Source organism: Triticum dicoccoides, chromosome 1B, assembly GCF_002162155.2.
Source record: "Triticum dicoccoides isolate Atlit2015 ecotype Zavitan chromosome 1B, WEW_v2.0, whole genome shotgun sequence".
NCBI lineage: Eukaryota > Viridiplantae > Streptophyta > Magnoliopsida > Poales > Poaceae > Triticum > Triticum dicoccoides.
The window spans coordinates 298,131,191-298,143,984 of NC_041381.1; positions in this window are offsets into that span (position 1 = coordinate 298,131,191).

A 12,794-nucleotide genomic window follows, 5' to 3' on the forward strand; every position below is an offset into this window, starting at 1 on the left:
TGAAAATTTCTATGCCGTAGGGGGGAATTTTATTCATGATGCTACTAAATATTATTATGAGAGAGGAACATATGCTTTTACATATCTCAATAATATCAACTTTCCTCTTTTTATGTTAAATTTTTTGAAGTAGTGCTTGTTTTGCCTTCCTATGCTAGTTGATTCTTGTTCCCATAAATTGTTTGCTCACAAAATCCCTATGCATAGGAAGTGGGTTAGGCTTAAATGTGCTAGTCATATGCTTCACGATGCTCCCGCTATGTTTCAATTTTTATCTTTTATGTGAGCATCAATGAAATCATCATGCCTAGCTATAAAGACATTACAAAAAGTGCTTGTTGGGAGACAACCCAACATTTACCCCTACTGTTTTTGTGTTTTAAATTAAGCTACTGTAGTAATCATGTTTTATAGCTTTTGTTTTAATAAAGTGTCAAGTAAAGCCTTTGGGATAGTGTGGATGATAGTTGATTTGATTCTGTGCAAAAACAAAAACTTTTTCTCCGAGTAACAAAATTGTATAAAAATCACTGGAGTGTCCAAAAATTCTGATTTTTTTACACATTATTGATATACAAATTCCCTACGTTGTCCTAATATTTCAGCATTTTTTGAGTTAAAGAAGTATAGTCATTATTCAGATCTTTATAAACTGTTTTGTTTTTGACAGATTCTGTTTGTAATGCATAGTTTGCTTGTTTTATGGTTTCGACGGCTTATATTGCTTAATATAAATTGTGAAAATTATAGAGTACGATAGGATTTATGAAGAAACAATTATGAATCTTGTCTTTGACAGTACCCAAGTGAATTCTTTGTTTTACTATGCTAACCCATCTCACGAAGTTCCGTTAAGTTTTGTATGATTGAAGTTTTCAAGTTTTGGGGTTAGATATTGATATGAGAAGAATGAAGAGTGGCAAGAACCTAAGATTGGGGATACCCGAGGCACCCATGGTAAAATTCAAGGAATACCCAAACAACTAAGCTTGGGGATGCCTTCGGGATGCCCCGGAAGGCATCCCCTCTTTCGTCTCCAACATTATCAGTAACCTTACTTGGACCTATATTTTTATTTATCACATGATATGAGTTTTGTTTAAAGCGTCATTTTATTTTATTAGGATTTGCTTGCTGTTATTTACAATAATATTTTGCATCTCTTATTTCAATAAAATGTCAAGTATAACCTTTACCATGCTTATTTTGCAAGTCTATATGTTGCTGTTTGAAAACAGAAAGTTTGTTGTTATGTTTTGAATATTTGTGAATAGTCGGAACATGATAAAATCTTGAATATTTGTGAAGATACCCCGAACAAACCCGTCAAAGGATTTGTTTTCCATAGTGACAAGTAACAGTAAATTTCAGCACGTAATATAAATTTTTCCTTACCGATTTCCACTTACCAAGAGCGCTTCACTCCCCAGCAACGACGCTAGAAAAGAGTCTTGATGACCCACAAGTATAGGGGATCAATCGTAGTCCTTTCAATAAGTAAGAGTGTTGAACCCAACAAGGATCGGAAGGAAATGATAAGCGGTTTTCAGCAAGGTATTTTCTGCAAGCACTGAAATTGTTGGTTACAGATAGTTTGATAGGAAGATAATTTGTAACGAGCAAGTAATAGTAACGGTAACAAAAGTGCAGCAAGGTAGGCCAATCCTTTTGTGGCAAAGGACAGTTCGGAACAGTCTCTTATAATAAGTAAAATGTTCTCGAGGACACACGGGAATTTCATCTAGTCACTTTCATCATGTTTGTTTGATTCGTGTTCGCTACTTTGATAATATGATATGTGGGTGGACCAGTTCTTGAGTGTTGTTCTTACTTGAACAAGCCTCGCACTTATGATTAACCCCCCTCGCAACCATCTGCAACTATGAAAGAATAATTAAGATAAAACCTATCCATAGCATTAAACATATGGATCTAAATCAGCCCCTTACGGAATAGCACATAAACTAGGGTTTAAGCTTCTGTCACTCTAGCAACCCATCATCTAATAACTACTCCACAATGCATTCCCTTAGGCTCAAATATGGTGAAGTGTCATGTAGTCGACGTTCACATAACACCACTAAGGGAATCACAACATGCATACCATCAAAATAATGAACGAATATCAAGTTCACATGATTACTTGCAACATGACTAATCCTGTGTCCTCAAGAACAAAAGTAACTACTCACACAACATATTCATGCTCAAGATCAGAGGAGTAATAAATATCATAATGGATCTGAACGTTTAATCTTCCACCAAATAAACCGGCTAGCATCAACTGGAAGATATAATCAACACTAGTAGTCACCCACAGGTACCAATCTGAGGTTTTGATACAAAGATTAAACACAAGAGATGAACTACGGTTTGAGATGAGATGGTGATGTTGAAGATGTTGATGAATATTGGCCTCCCAAAGATGAGAGAGTTGTTGGTGATGACGATGGCTTCGATTTCCCCCTCCCGGAGGGAATTTCCCCCGGCGAAATCGCTCCACCGGAGGGCAAAAGTGCTCCTTGCCAAGTTCCGCCTCGAGACGGCGGCACTCTGTCCCGAAAGTCCTTCTTATTTTTTTCTAGGTCAAAAGACCTTATGTACCAGAAGATGGGCACCAGAGGTGGGCCTGGCCCCCGCTACCCACCAAGGCGCGCCCTGGTGCCTTGTGGGCGCCTGGGTGACCCCCTTTGGTAGTTCTTTATTCCAATATTTTTTTATATATTTAGAAATAATTCTCCGTGAAGTTTCAGCTCATTTGGAGATGTGCAGAATAGGTATCTTTGACATAGCTTTTTCAGGTCCAGAATTCCAGCTGACGGTATTCTCCCTCTTTGTGTAAACCTTGCATATTATGAGAGAAAAGGTATTAGAATTACTCCATAAAGTATTATAATGAATAAAAACACTATAAATAACAACAGGAAAACATGATGCAAAATGGACGTATCAAGTACTTCGACCCACTTTTCATTCAGTGCATCTGTATTCGCTTGCAGCTGCTGCTGTTGCTGTTTGCGTTTCATGCTTCGAGCGGTGGCGACGAGGTGTCGCCAGAAGCGCTCTTGTTCAAAGGGTTCTTCAGGGACAAAATGGTCCTTAGTGCCGAGGCTCTCATCTTCCTCGGACTCCGGCATACAGTTGTCGCTGGCCCCTTCAAAGAGGTCGTCGGGATCCAAGTCCTAGGGATTTCCTTCGGGACTGCCATTCTATACTGGGGAGGCTTGAAGGTCCTCTCCAGTGTCATCGGTGTTGGCGGCCATTGCCTCGTCATTATCGGCAGTGGCATTGTTGCCACTGGGTTCCCCATTGTTGCCCCTTCCACCTCTGCGATGACATCTTGGAGGGGATCTGGGGGTGTCAACCATATAGATATCATAGGTGGATGTTGCAGTCCACTTGTCACTGTTTGCCAAGGGCAAAGTGTGTTATGTGGGGCCATCGGCAGCTTCATCCATGTCCATGGTCTCGTCATAGTCTAGCACGTTGGTTAACTCGTCGACCGTGGCAACTAGGTGGATGGTGCGTGGTATGTAAATTTCCCGATCATCGGCTTTAAGTCTGATCTTGTCGTAAACCGAAGTCTTGTCGTCCGAGGTAAACATGCTCCGGATAAGATCAAGCATCTCGTTCATGTGAGATAGTTCTTCAGAGTTCATTGTTTGGCTATAAGTGGGGCTGATTTGAAGTGTGCCCGATGTATAGCTCGACGTGATTCCGACATGGAGAAGATCCAAGAGTGACTCTAGATCCTGTGCCGGGGTTGGCTCGAAATCCAATGTAACTTCAGAGATAGGGACCGTACCTGAGTCGTGGCCGGGTTTCGAGGGGAGATCACCCGGAGTTGTTATGTCGGGGTTCTCTAGCGACACTAAACTCTCTGGCCCGACGTCCTCGAAGGAGATCGGTTTCGGAGTCGATCCTCCGGTGTCGGGCAACCCCTCTGGTGCGGCGTATTCCAGGCCTCCAAAGTACACGATCTGACTCGGGACATAGTTCTTGACGGAGGCTAGATACCGGTCGAATTGGCGCAGAAGATCATGCTGCCGAACACGAAAATTTGGTCGGGGACATAAATGTTCCATTGTCGTTGCCGCAATTGATCTACAAATGAGCCATGGATCCTTCTGTTGATCTCACAGCGGAACTCTCAAAGAAAGCACCAGTGTCGATGTGAAAACCGGCAGACCTCGGGGTAGGGGGTCATGATACGTCTCCAACGTATCTATACTTTTTTTATTGATCCATGTTGTTATATTATCAATCTTGGATGTTTTATATTCATTTACTAGCAACTTTATATCATTTTTTGGGACTAACCTATCGACATAGTGCCTAGTGCCAGTTGTTGTTTTTTGCTTGTTTTTTACTTTGCAGAATATCAATACCAAACAAAGTCCAAATGCAATGAAAATTTTTGGAGATTTTTTTCTGTACAAAAGACACCCAAGGAGCCAAAGAAATGCACGGGGGAGGCCCGTGGGGCCCACCAGGCACCAAGGCACGCCAGAAAGGCCCATGCGCGCCTTGGTGGGTACTGGGCACCACGGGAAGCTTCTCCGCCACCATCCGCGTCTATAAATACTCTAAACTCCCAAAACCCTAGGGGATTCGAGAGAATACAGTTTCCGCCGCCACAAGTTCCAGAACCACGAGATCCAATCTAGAGGCCTTTTCCGACACTCTGCCGGAGGGGGCAATGATCACCGAGTGGTTCTTCATCATCCTTGTTGCCCCTCTGATGATGCGTGAGTAGTTTACCATAGACCTACGGGTCCATAGCAAGTACCTAGATGGCTTCTTCTCTCTTTTTGATCTTCAATAGAGTGTTCTCCTCGATGTTCTTAGAGATCTATTTGATGTAATGACTTTTTGTGGTGTGTTTGTTGGGATTTGATGAATTGTGAGTTTATGATCAATTCTATCCATGAATATTATTTGAGTCTTTGTTGAACTCTTTTATGCATGATTGTTATAGCCTCGTATTTTTTCTCCAAACTTTAGTTTGGTTTGGCCAACTAGATTGATTTTTCTTGCGACGAGAAGAGGTGCTTTATGATGGGTTCGATCTTGCGGTGCTCAATCTCAGTGACAGAAAGAGACATGACACGCATGTATCGTTGCCATTAAGGATAAAAAGATGGGGGTTATTCTTACATGAATTGAACTTGTCTACATCATGTCATCGTTCTTATTGCATTACTCTGTTTTTCCATGAACTTAATACACTAGATGCATCCTGGATAACGGTCGGTGTGTGGAGTAACAGTAGTAGATGCAGAATCATTTCGGTCTACTAATCTTGGATGTGATGCCTATATACATGATCATTGCCTTGGATATCGTCATGATTATTCGCTTTTCTATCAATTGCCCAACAGTAATTTGTTTACCCACTGTATGCTATTTTCTTGAGGGAAGCTTCTAGTGAAAACTACGGCCCCCAGGTCTATTTCCTATCATGTTAAATCTAAAAATACCTTGCTGCACTTTTTCTTTCTTTATTTTCTTTTTTCTTTTTGTTAGCTCTATTTTTTAAAACCTATACAATTTAATCTATCTCAATATCGAGGAGAGATTGACAACCCCTCTTACACGTTGGGTTGCAAGTTTTTGTTATTTGTGTGCAGGTGATGTTTACATAGTTTTGCTTGGTTCTCCTACTGGATTGATACCTTGGCTCCATAACTGAGGGAAATACTTACCTTTGTTGTGCTGCATCATCCTCTCCTCTTCGGAGAAATACCAACGCAGATACAAGCAATCAGGTCCTGAACTGTGGATCTCGGATAGATGGTAACAGGAACAAAGGGACGATGTTTACCCAGGTCCGGGCCCTCTTGATGGAGGCAAAACCCTACTTTTTCTCTTGTTTATATCAATAGAGAAGTATCAAGTACAAAGTTGATCTACCTCGAGATCGTCAGATGTGTTCTAACTCTAGGGCTAGGTGAATGATATTGTGTTGATGTCCCCTCTACGTGCCAACCCTCTTGGCTTATATACACGCCGGGTAGGGTATCTAGGATTACAAGGTCGGTATCTTAGCGTGGAGGCGGGAGGAGAAGTCTCGGAGTATACGTCAAGCCTTCGGCAGGTGCAGTATTTATTACCACATGTCGTGCAGCTCCCGAGTCCATCTTGAGAAGAATGAGGGCCCATCGTCCCAACCCGAGGAGCATGGGCCGACTAGGTTAGTACCCCCTAGTCTAGGACACCGTCAGTCTCCAATTAAACAAATGTCGTCAGAGATACAATATATAAATTTAATGCTTGTGGGGGCTAGCTGATTGTGGAGGCAATGGTGTAACATCCCAAATTTTCAATTTGGAATTTTATACATTAGATCATCATTGCATATCATATTTTATTGCATTTTGGCTTGATCCTAGAAATTCTACGCAACTCAAGGACCCACGGAGAGAGTTGGGGATTTCGTTATTTTCATATTTGAGTTTTCTCAAATTTTGAAAAGAGGATCGTTTGATTTTAATTATTTTTCTCTTCGAATATTTCTTATATGAAAATAAAAGAGAGGGGATAAAATGACTTCTCCAAAATAAAGAAATATTGGAGGTTAAATATTAAAATCAAATAAGAATTTTATTCGGAGTTTTATCGCCATTTTATTTGAATTAGGAAAAAATGCATTTTCCAAAATTGCATTAGAGGCCCAAATAAATGTTCACTTTGTCTGCTATATTTTTAGAGGACGGGCAAAATATATTTCAGGATTTTTGGAGTCCGTTTAGTATTTCTTTTAGTCGTTTTTCTGCGCGTCAGAATATTTAAAAAAAATCGAACCGACCTAACCGGGCCGTGTCCGACCTGGACACTAGCTCGGTCAGCCTTTATAAGCCGAGGGCCCGACCCGGCCAAAACCCTAGCCAGCCGCCGCCCCGCTGCCTCGATTCCCGTGCCACCGCCGCCAGTCGTCGCCTCGCAGCGCCGCCGCTGCCTCGTTCCGCCGCCGCGCCGCCGGATCTGCTTGCCGCCGCCGCCAGCCTAGCCGGAGCCGACGCCGACCCCGCCGGACCTCGCCGAGGTAGCCCGCCGCCGCCGCCGATTTTCGTTAGAAAACCTTAGAAAACCATATGTTTTTTTTCGAAAACCCTAGGTTTTCTTTTATTTAGATCGGTTTTATTTTTTCTCGGTTTAGTTAAATAGTGGACGTTCGTTCGTACGTTCATTTTAACGGACGGTGTTCACCCGTTAGCCGCAGACAGCGAACGTTCGTTCGTTAGCCTATTCGTCAGTTTTTCTTTTTCCAGGGTTTTTCTGCGATTATTTTCCATCGCGATTTCTGCCCTGATTTTCGTTTTAGTTTATCTTTTTGCTCGTTTATCGGAATCAGACGATTCAAGCGCCTAGATCTTCGTCTCAAAGCCCTCTTTCTATTTAAACAACTTGAACAAGATTTTGGTACTGTAAAATTTGACTTTAGTCCAGATTAGTAAACAGATTTTGTTTCTTTCGCCGTTTGAGTTTCGTTGCTTCGTTTGATTTGATTCTTTTTGCAAACCGGAGTTCTTAAGTTGAACTTTCTGGTTAGATCTCTTATTTGAGTTTTACCCGTGCTTCTAGTTGAGTGCTTATTGTATGTTTGTTTGTTTGTGATAGAGTACCCGGAGTGCGAAGCGTGCTACTACGAGTCTCTAGGTTTCGCGGATCATCAGCAAGGCAAGTAACACTTTGATCATACCTCTTTACTACCCAGTTTTATTGCATTAGATCAATCCTCAAACATTGCATGGTTAGGATCTATTTAACATGTGGGTCTAGGAAGTAGATGATGAGGTAGAACCTATTGCCCTGTTTATTATCAAACCTTTGGGAGTTACTTTTACGTTATGCTTTTATTGCTATGCTCATAGACGTGGTTTGGGGGAGTGTATCCATGACAGATGCGAGTGTTGTTACTTAATGGTTAACTTAAGGTGGCTACTTTAGTACACATCTGGGTGGATTGCTTGAGGCACCCTGGAGTACCCAGTGGTTGTCAGGGCACCTGGAGAATCCAGTGTTGTCCTAGGATATCTCGGAGTACCCGTGTGATCATCCTACGGCCCGCCACCCAGGCTCAAAGGGATCATAAGATTATTCATACTAGAAACTTCTGTGTGCAGCCACAAGCTATTATGGGCTCTATCATAGTTGAGTATGTTGCAAGACCTCTTTCAGTGGTGGGCTAGCAGAAGTAGGGGAAAGTAGGTGTAACTATCCACCCAGAGTAAAGAGTTATTGTTTCAGAAAGACTGTGTCTCAAATCTCCGACCATGGATGTATTCGAGTCTTCTGGGGAAAAGTGCGCAAACCTCTGCAGAGTGTACAAACTAATCATGGTTAGCTGTGTCCCCGGTTATGGATGTTTTGAGTATCTAGTTCTTGGATTATCATGTTGGTCTCATCACTCTAAATATAATTTGATTGGGTTTAATGATGATGCTTAATTGGGATTGAGTTGGAGGAACCTTCTCAATGTTTAACAACCACCATGATAGTTAAATAAAATTTATTCCATTGTTGTAGGAAAAAATTGGCTCTATGCAAAACTGTAACCATAGAGCTACCACCAGCCATATATGCATGTAGTGATAGCATTTATTCTATTCATTACTCTATGTGTTACATTGTCAGCATATTCCATGTGCTGACCCGTTTCGGGCTGCAACGTTCATGTTGCAGACTTTTCAAACGACGAGTAAGGTGCCATAGGTCGTTGTCTTTCACTCAGTAATGCCGTTCGAGTTGATGGACTCACCTTATCTTCCAAGCCTTCCACTGTTATCGATTTTAGATGGCCTAAAGCCATATTATTGTAATAAGTTCTCTTTTGAGACATTCGATGTAATAAGTGTGTGATTTAAACTCTATTATAAATCCTCAAGTATTGTGCATGTCAACATTATCGATCCAGGGATGACACTGATGCACAGAGATCAGACTGTTTGAGGTCTGGTCGCTACAAGATGGTATCAGAGAACACGCTGACTGTAGGACACGACCACTAAGCTAAAACCCTAGATCACTACTCTCTTCTCATTTCTGACTCCTTCCCTTTTCTACTCTATAGGATGGCAGATGCAAGGAACAAGTTCACACAACCGGATGAAGATACACCTTTTGGACGACACTTGAAGGAAGTTACTAGGTACCTGAACATCGGAATACCAAGCTTCACCGGGACCTACATCGCTAGTTGATTATTGCTCGCTAGTTGATTATGCCATTGATATGAGTAAATTTGAGACCTAAATGTTATTGTGAATGTGGTTAGTTCATAGTATTTGCTGAAAACTTGAATGTTGGCTTTACATATTTGCAACAACAAGATCAAACAGAGTTTGTGAAAGTTTTTATTTATCACTTTCAGTTTGTCAACTGAATTGCTTGAGGACAAACAAAGGTTTAAGCTTGGGGGAGTTGATACGTCTCCAACATATCTACATTTCCAAACACTTTTGCCCTTGTTTTCGACTCTAACTTGCATGATTTGAATGGAACTAACCCGGACAGACGCTGTTTTCAGCAGAATTGCCATGGTGTTATTTTTGTGCAGAAATAAAAGTTCTCAGAATGACCTGAAACTCCACAGAGTTACGTTTTGGAATTAATAAAAAATATTGGCGAAAGAATCAATGTAAGGGGGCTCACACCCTGTCCACGAGGGTGCAGGGCGCGCCCCCTGCCTTGTGGGCCCCTTGGACCTCCACCGACCTCAACTCCAACTCCATATATTCACGTCTAGGGAGAAAAAATCAAAGAAAAGGATTCATCGTGTTTTACGATACGGAACCGCCGCCAAGACCTAATCTTCCCCGGGAGGGTTGATCTGGAGTCTGTTCGGGGCTCCGGAGAGGGGAATCCGTCGCCATCGTCATCATCAACCACCCTCCATCACCAATTTCATGATGATCACCGCCATGCGTGAGTAATCCCATCGTATGCTTGCTGGACAGTGATGGGTTGGATGAGATTTACCATGTAATCGAGTTAGTTTTGTTAGGATTTGATCCCTAGTATCCATTATGTTCTAAGATTGATGTTGCCATGTGTAAGGGCATTTTTATCCCTTAGTAGTTTTGGTGATTGATGACAATGCGTTTGCGGACTAATCGTGTGCATTGAGCTTTTCAGATATATCATGTCTGAACACAAGACGATTTGATGCCCCTCGAAGACTATTGAAGACGGCGTGTCTCTACGTTTCTTTTCGGTGGATTTGAGTCGTAGGAAAGTCGTACTATTAAGAGGGGGTCCGTGTTGGAAACGTTTGGGTGGAATCTCACGTACACATGTTACTTTTGCACCTCCTTTCGTTTGGCTCTTTGGAGCTTCCTACGTCTCACCGTGTCTCTTCAGAATGAAGGACTCCTAGTGTTGTTGTTCAAAGGCTGGCGGTAGTACTGCTCTGGGTACCGCAGGCACCAGCGGTAGTACCGGGCCCCGGCACGATAGTACCGCAGGCGCCCACGGTAGTACCGCTCCTCCTGAGAGGTAGTACCGTGAGCTCTAGCCAGGTGCTGCTGCGCGAGCGGTAGTAGGGGCGGATGTAATTTTTTACATCCGCGCCCTACGCGGTAGTACCGTGAAGCCTGGCTAGGCACAGCGGCATGAGTGGAAGTAGGGGCGGATGTAATTTTTTACATCCGCGCGCTACACGGTAGTACCGCACCTGGTTTGCGGTAGTACCGTGTCGGACCTTTGCATAGATAAAAACTCAATGGATGTAGTCACGGATGTAATTCTTTATATCCGTGCCTACCATGCCTGGACGGTGCCTGCCTTGCAGTAGTACCGCATGGAGTCGTGGTAGTACCGCGTCAGCGGTTCTACCGCCCCCTGTCGGTGCTCATCAGGACGAGTCCAGGCCCCACCGCACCCACGGTAGTACCGCAGACCTCCATGGTAGTACCGCAGGTCCATGCGGTAGTACCGCTCCTGTTGTGTGGTAGTACCGCGAGTCGCGGGCTGAGTTGGTGGGTAACGGTTGGAATTGTCCCGTGACTATAAAAGGGGTGTCTTCTTCCTCTAGTTGACTACCTCTTCCATCCCTAAGCTCCATTGTTCCTCCAAGCTCCATTTTCGCCCGATCTCTCTCCCTAGCCAATCAAACTTGTTGGTTTTCTAGGGATTGGTTGAGAAGGCCCCAATCTACACTTCCACCAAGAGAAATTTGATTCCCCCCACTAATCCCTTGCGGGTCTTGTTACTCTTGGGTGTTTGAGCACCCTAGATGGTTGATATCACTGCGTAGCCATAGTCCATTGTGGTGAGGCTTCGTGGTGTCGTTGGGAGCCTCCAATTAAGTTGTGGAGATTGCCCCAACCTTGTTTGTAAAGGTAAAAGGCTCCAATAGTGGAATCATGGCATCTCGCATTGTGTGAGGGCGTGAGGAGAATACTGTGGCCCTAGTGGCTTCTTGGGAAGCATTGTGCCTCCACACTGCTCCAATGAAGATGTACTTCCCCTCAAAGGGAAGGAACTTCGGTAACACATCCTCATCTTCATCCGTTCCACTCTTGGTTATCTCTTACCTTTACTTGTGCAAGATATATTGTGTTCTATCCTTTGCTTGCTTGTGTGCTTATTGTTGTTGTATCATATAGGTTGCTCACCTAGTTGCATATCTGGACAATCTACTTTGATGCAAAGTTTAATATGGTAAAGAAAAGCTAAAATTGTTAGTTGCCTATTCAACCCCCCCCCTCTAGTCAACTATATCGATCCTTTCAATTGGTATCAGAGCCTCGTCTCTTTATTAAGGACTTTGTCGTCCAAAGAGTATGGTTGACACCGTAGACGGCGAGGAGGAGCACCTCAGTGTGATTCCGTCCTCGTCTACGGCCGATGGGGCATCCCCGGTCTCACGTGAGGAATTCAATGTGCTTTGGACACATTGAAAACCTCCATGACGACCGAGGTCAAAGACATGTTCAAAGAGTTTCTTGATGGTCTTAAATTATCCACCGCACCTTTGGAAGTGGTTGCTCCCACTAACAAGGTGATGGATGCCAACTCTGATTAGGGGGAAGCTTCTAGTGAAAAGGTTCCTTTGCCCAGTGGTAGAAGTGGTAATGGCATCTATTCTCATGTTGAACCACCTCCCACTTATGGAAGACCGGTTCCCTCCACGCATCAAAATCATGCGGGGTCTCCTCCCAAGATTGTGAAGAATGAGGACTTTGATGCTTGGGTCTATCGCTTTAAGCGTCATTTAAATCATGTTAACACTAATCTTTGGAGATTCATTGAAGAAGGTTTCTATTCGCACGACTGAAGCAACTTCACCCCAAGAGAAGCCGCGGATAATCAATTCAATGAGAATGCTCTCTTCATCCTCCAAGATGCTATTCCATCCGAAGATATTGCTCATCTCCGACCCTTCACCGTGGCCAAGGAAGCGTGGCACCATGTTGTTTCCCTCTACAAGGGAAGCGCAAGCATTCAACGCTCAAACTATGAGGTGGTGCAAGATGAAGCCAATGAGTTTGCAATGAATGAAGATGAAGAACCTCGAGAGCTTTACCGGAGACTAACCACTCTCGCGGTCTCACTCCGAGATCATGGGAGCAAGAATACGGATGGCAATTGGATCAAGTGCAAGTTCCTCAAGGCCATGATGCACTACCACAAAGCCATGTCCTCCGTCATCCGTGAAAGGCCGGACTTCCACACTTTGTCCTCAAGTGAAGTGTTGGATGAGTTTGTGGCAATGAGGATCTTGGACAAGACCGCCGACAATGCGGTGTTGCGGTCTCAAAGAGCAAAGAAGCCCAACCTAGCCTTGAAGG